Below are 6,000 nucleotides of genomic sequence, written 5' to 3'. Positions count from 1 at the left end.
AGAAGATAACATTGTAGCATTCATTTCCGTCTGGTATAGTGCCAACGACGAGTAAAACTTTGCGTAGGACAAGTATTTACCCCCCTCTCTTCTTGCTACTTTGAAGCGAAGCAAAACCAGTAGTCTCATCGTGGTAAAAGTTTGCTTTTGGAATGCTCACCCTGCGTGGGTTAATCAATTTCCAGAGTCACTCGACGAAACTCGAAAAAATATCATTTCCAGCGCTTCCCAGGTGGCATGAATCATCACAAATTCGTCATGTTGCTCCGTGGTTTGCGAACAAAATCCCAAAAAAAAGAAGTGCGAATAAATTACAACATTTCCAATAGTCTGGCGCGCACATCTGGCCGGAAAGATGTCACTCATTGGACATGGGCTCATCGGTGGCGCCACCACCACCACCACCACCACCACCACCACCACCACCACCACCAGTGACGCAAATTTGCGAAATTGATGATGATGATGGTAGTAGTGGGAGGGACGGTACGTAATGGCGCAGGCCAAGAATCCGGTTCTATCTTTCCACACCACACAAAACGAATACCATTTCCGCAGTGACGTCGGCATGCAAGTGAGCGACCAGACCACGTCAGAGCGACCATACAAACGCCACCAACCTATCGCGTAATGGATGATCCTGAAGGGCTTAAGGGGAGGGGGAGGGAGGTGGTTAAACTAATATGAAAAAACAGAAAAGGGCGAACGAGCATACCCCACCGAACTTCTATGACGTCATTGCCGAGAACGTTCTTCGGGTTTCGACGTTCGGCGGCGGGTCTAGCGCTGCATTATTGAAGCCCCAAGCGGCTCTCCACCCTAAGCCCCTCATCAACTATTCGGCACCGCTCGCCAGTTTGGCGTTCGTTGTAAACGTTCTATTACATCCAATGACTTTCGGAGCGAGCGAACCTTTCTCGTCCAATGTTTCTCGTGAAGAGAGCAACCAGCGAGAGCGAAAAACTGGTTGGCTTTCGGGTTTGTGGAGAGCAAGCATATCCTTTAATGTTATTTACATGTTTCAGTGCCGAGCGGAATGTCAAGGATTCCGTATAGGGGAGGGAGGAACACTCAGGGTTAGGGGGGTTTCGTTTTTATTCTAGCCCTTTAGAACAGAGTTCCGTTTCACTTGGTGACTCCATGCAGCTTTTACAACCGAAAACCTGGCGCATGTCCACATGGTTGACGGAACATTTCACAAGTTGTGTTTCAAAAACAATATTCGACGACGCTCAACACCCAAAGGGATACGCAAGTGGAGGAGAAGGGTAGGATGAACCGAAAAAAAAACATCGATTGATGGGAAAAGTTTCGTTCGTTCTGTTTCCTCCTACAACCCCATGTGTCTCTCTGGCCTCCCTGACTTACAATACTTTATATAGTGGAATCGGGTTATATCCTCAATATTCGGTAGTAGTAGTATTAGTAGCTGATGTAGTATTCCTCATCCGGATGGCTGTATGAGTAGAGCAGAACGAGCAATGTTTATGTTGCTTACTCCCACGCAAACAAAACCAGCATGGTACCGATACGGGCCAAGAACCACGGTGAGAGAAAGCGCATGAGAAGGACTACTACGGGGTGGTTACTCTCTTCTCCGAAAGCTCTCAAGAGGCGATACTACCAGAACAAATACTCTCTCATTTTTGTTTTGTATATAACATAAGAACCTAGCTATCACACAGATACATCAACACCAGATCGTGGGAAAAAGGATGAGAATGAGATCCCTGTCTGTCCTGCGCACTAACAAAACAGGACACTCGCAGGCAGTTCCGCCAGTGAGCTCCGTTTTGTTTTGACACTTTCCCTCCTGTCATCTGTTGTTCACGGGGCGCAATTGGGCGGCAGAACCTCCCGTGTACTAATTTTAAAACAACGCAACACACCACATGCTTATCGCCAGCGCCGGGCCCGGTTATAACCGGTAGATTAGATGGGTCCCCCTTGCGCTTGTTTAGCGATCCAATTTCCAAGCGCACATTTTATCGCCGCAAGCAGCACCACTCTCACCTTGGACCGGCTCGATCAACTAGCAGTACTAAGCAAACGCCACGCAATGACGAATCAATTCTGTTTTTCGCCCTGGTATATCGCCAATAGTGCCAAACGTAGCGCACACCAATCTCACACGGTGGTGCGAAATGTGGCTTCCTATCTCCTAATCATTCGCCGTTCCATCGCGTCCCATCGATTGGCCTCAAACCGCCCCTGAGCTATATGGGAAGCATGGATGGCTTGGTAACGAGCAGAGAGAGCGCCACGCAGCAGCGGACAGCACAGATTCAGTGAAGTTGCTAGGCGGTCCTCGCTGGCTCGCTGGAGGCTCGACATTTTGACGTCTCAACCGCGCCATTCGTCGTCGTCGTCGTCGTCGTTTCGTCATCATACGATGCTGAGGTGTTCGTCCATCCGTCTCGTCCCGTCTAGGCCGGTCTTGGGTTGTTATTCCCGGTTTTCTGCTGTATTAGCAAAGTGATTAGCGGCTGTCTGAGAGATGACCGAGAGAGAGAGAGAGAGAGACAGAGAGAGAGAGATGAGACGAAACAACAGCGTACAGTGGCGCGAGAAACGATCTATGACATTGAGGAGTGAGCCAGCCGAGTATCACGTGAACTTCTCGTCTACGAAACTCTACCACCAGTTGGCTCAGCAGCCAGCGCGCGAGCATATCAACCGTTATCACCGGCCACGCGATAATTTCGGGCATCGGATGACGACGGGACCTTGGGAGGGAACAATACATTGGCCCGAAACGAAGGCGCCGAGGTCATGATCATATACACGGGCGCGCGCGCGCTCGCGTAGTTCCTCCAAAAGATGACGCAAAAGTGCTCCACGCGTACATCATTCCCATTGACCGGGGGCAAGGCTGCGATTAGACAACGTAACTTTGGACCACAGGTTTGGTCCAGCCCGTGCGCACCAACACCATGAACGGGGGCGACCGGCAGTACCAGCTGATAAGAAGTCAAGAATGAGGACCCGGGACCGAGCTCTCTAGCTTGTCGCTCGCGCGACAAAGCGGAAATCGGTCGGCATGTCGGCAGCGCTCACCTTTATCTACTCCACATACTTCCAGCATGTTTCGTTTTATTTTATTTTTGGGGTTTACCACGGTGCCTCCGAGGGGTGCGGGGAGGCATTGCAAATTTTGCGAAAATCGATAAAATCCTGGACATCATGATTCGACCAAAGCAAATCGAACTGGTGGGGGGCGGGGTGCGTTCCGGGCGCTTCTTCACTCGGCGATGACTTGCTCACCGCCGGGATAAGATTGCAAATTTCCTTTTCATTCTTTTGCACGGCATGTTGGTTTTATGTCATAAATCATACGTTTGGTTAAGGTGTGGCCAGATCCTATCGCCCTGCGAGATACGGTACCGCCCAACCGATAATGCTGGCACTGGGACCATATAAAGCTATCTAAGAGCTGAGCAGCAACATGAAGTCGAATTGCATGAGTAATGTTGGGTTTCCGAATGTTCGACATAACTTTTCTTAAAGTCTTAAACAGCTTGAACAGCGACCACCGTGATCTCTTCAAGTGGCAGTGGCTCGATGAAAGACACAATACACAACAGTCTATCATCGATAAAAGCCCTTAGATATTATCGGGCACGACAAATCACTCTCTAGAAGTTCCACCGGTTCCCTTGCGTTGCGACGGTGGTGCCGGGGCGGAATGTAAAAGAAGTACACAGTAAGTGGCGGCGCTATGGAAACTCTTCATAACTCCTACGGGGATTGAAGGTGAAATGGACCAGCCGGCGTTTGTTTTGTGTCCTAGCATCGTCCCGTGGTCCTGTCGAGAGGCTCGTTGTTTTGCTTCGACGAAAGTTTCAAGATGACCGGCAGAGTAAGTTTTGTGTCCAAGCAGAACCCCCCTGGCCATAGCGAAAAGTAATAAGATCTTATCCGGGGAGCCATTTTGTTGTCCCTAAATCAACGAGGGACCGCAAAAACCACCCCAGGACAAGGCACAACACCACCGGGAGGACACATTTACCCATTGGACAAAGAAATGCAAAACTAAGTTACTTGCCCAGCGACGTCATCACTCAACATTTGCTTTGAACGGGAGACCCCGATGGATGGGAGGGATGATGCTGAATGCTTCCCTGAAGGGTAGATGACATGAATCACGTGCTGGCTCCCCGGGACGGGCACTCAACGGCCACATACAAGCGCACTCTCGCGAATCACGTGCTCTGCGGTGCGGTGGTGGTGAACCACAAAACCATGTCGTTCTCTGTGCGGGATTGATGGGTTTAGAAAACAGGAAAATGTAACAGAGGAAAGCCATTCGACTCTTGCTATTACTCGAGAGGCGCTATAAAATACATTGTTGTGTATCGGGATGTCGAATTTTATCGTGATTCTCTGGAATTCCTCTTGTTTGGTGTTGAGCGCTGGGTTTGGGATGATCCCTTTAGAAGCTTTTTTGATAAGAGATAGTATACATCTTGCTATTCGATGAAGATAGGAGTCGTGATACTCGCACGAGCACGAGCATTTCAACATCTATTCCGATTTCCGGCACCCTTGTCAAAATCACATAGCATAAGCGTTTGCTTTGTAAAATATTAGCTGAAATTGGTCCTAAAGCTTTTGAATTCATCATACAGCTATGTTATTTAATTATTTAACACTTTTTGCGGCAGCTCAAAACACGTTTCAGAACCGGTTAATTCAAATGAAGCAAACAAATAAATGCAAGCGAAACCATTTCAAGCAAATCGGTTCGAATTAAGCGCCCTCTGGTGGTGGATGGATGAATGATATTTGAATCGGCCGTTTTCCAGTCTTCGAGAAAAACGAAAAATCATAGCGAATGGAAGGTTTAAAGGCTCAAAATAATTGTTTTACATACAAGGCGGAGTAAAAAAGAGCTAAAACGTTTTACTCTCGCCTTGAAGCTCTTGATATTCCCTTACCTAGTACCGTGCTCTCCCCTTTCTATCTTTTCCAGTACTTGGCCGTCTTGATAAAATCGTTGATTTCTGTATCACTTAAAGCCCGAGATTCGTTCCTTTTACATCTTCTATTTACTGTTAACGATGCTTTTTGTTCCTCTTTACGACGAATAAACAAAAGTTTAAAAAAGTCTACCAGAAATGTAGGCTTTCTGGTGGAAAAAACGAATTTATACAGTACCGATTATTAAGTATTTGAGCACACCTGTTAGTTGAAGCCATCGTGCACCAATTTCCGTATTTTTATTTTCTCAAACGTATTTTAATCATTTTCAAATCCATCGCTCCCTACGGGAAGAATGGGGAAGAGAAACAAGCTCGCGACCGCGATGCAGCACGTGTTCGTAAAACGTGACAGCCAGCCAGCTTGGGAGCCGGGATTCGCGGCTCATCATAACCATCCACCCGCCCGTCAGCATCATCATCATCGCCGTTCCTGGTTGTCCTGCTGCTGAGGAGATTCCGCGCGATTCGATCTGTTGATTGTGGCGGGGATGTGTGTGACAGTACAGTAGGTGCGCGCCCGTTCCGTGGGCCAATTGATGGCTTGGGGGGTGACCAGGAGGATGAACAAAAACAAAAACACATTCTCCGTTCCCCGTTCCCCTTTTCCGTTCCTGGCCGCCTGTTGCGACTGATTAACGGAACCGCGGAACATTATCGCTCGATTGATGTCGTCTGTGTGTTGTGTTGGATGATAATTTTAGAATATTCCATCCATCCCGAGCCATGCCGGGTCGAACCGAGTCGGTCGTCGTCGTCGTCGTCGGCAGCGATTATAAGGCCAACGCACTGAAGGGTGTGTGCTGGTAAGAGTCTCCTTGTCGTCGTCGTCGTCGCTCAAACATTCGCCAACGGAACGTGCGGATTTGAATTTCAGAGCAAAATGGTAACGATGGTAACCGGGCAGCGTGCAACGAACGCACCACCACCATCCGAGGTGGATGCCGCCATCCTTGGGGATGAGAAGTAGATTAAATTCATCTGCTGGTCGTGTCCAACAAACCCGCCAAGGGGAAGGGAA

Source organism: Anopheles aquasalis, chromosome 3 (genome assembly GCF_943734665.1).
Source record: "Anopheles aquasalis chromosome 3, idAnoAquaMG_Q_19, whole genome shotgun sequence".
Taxonomy (NCBI): domain Eukaryota; kingdom Metazoa; phylum Arthropoda; class Insecta; order Diptera; family Culicidae; genus Anopheles; species Anopheles aquasalis.
Note: the sequence above shows the minus strand (reverse complement) of the source record.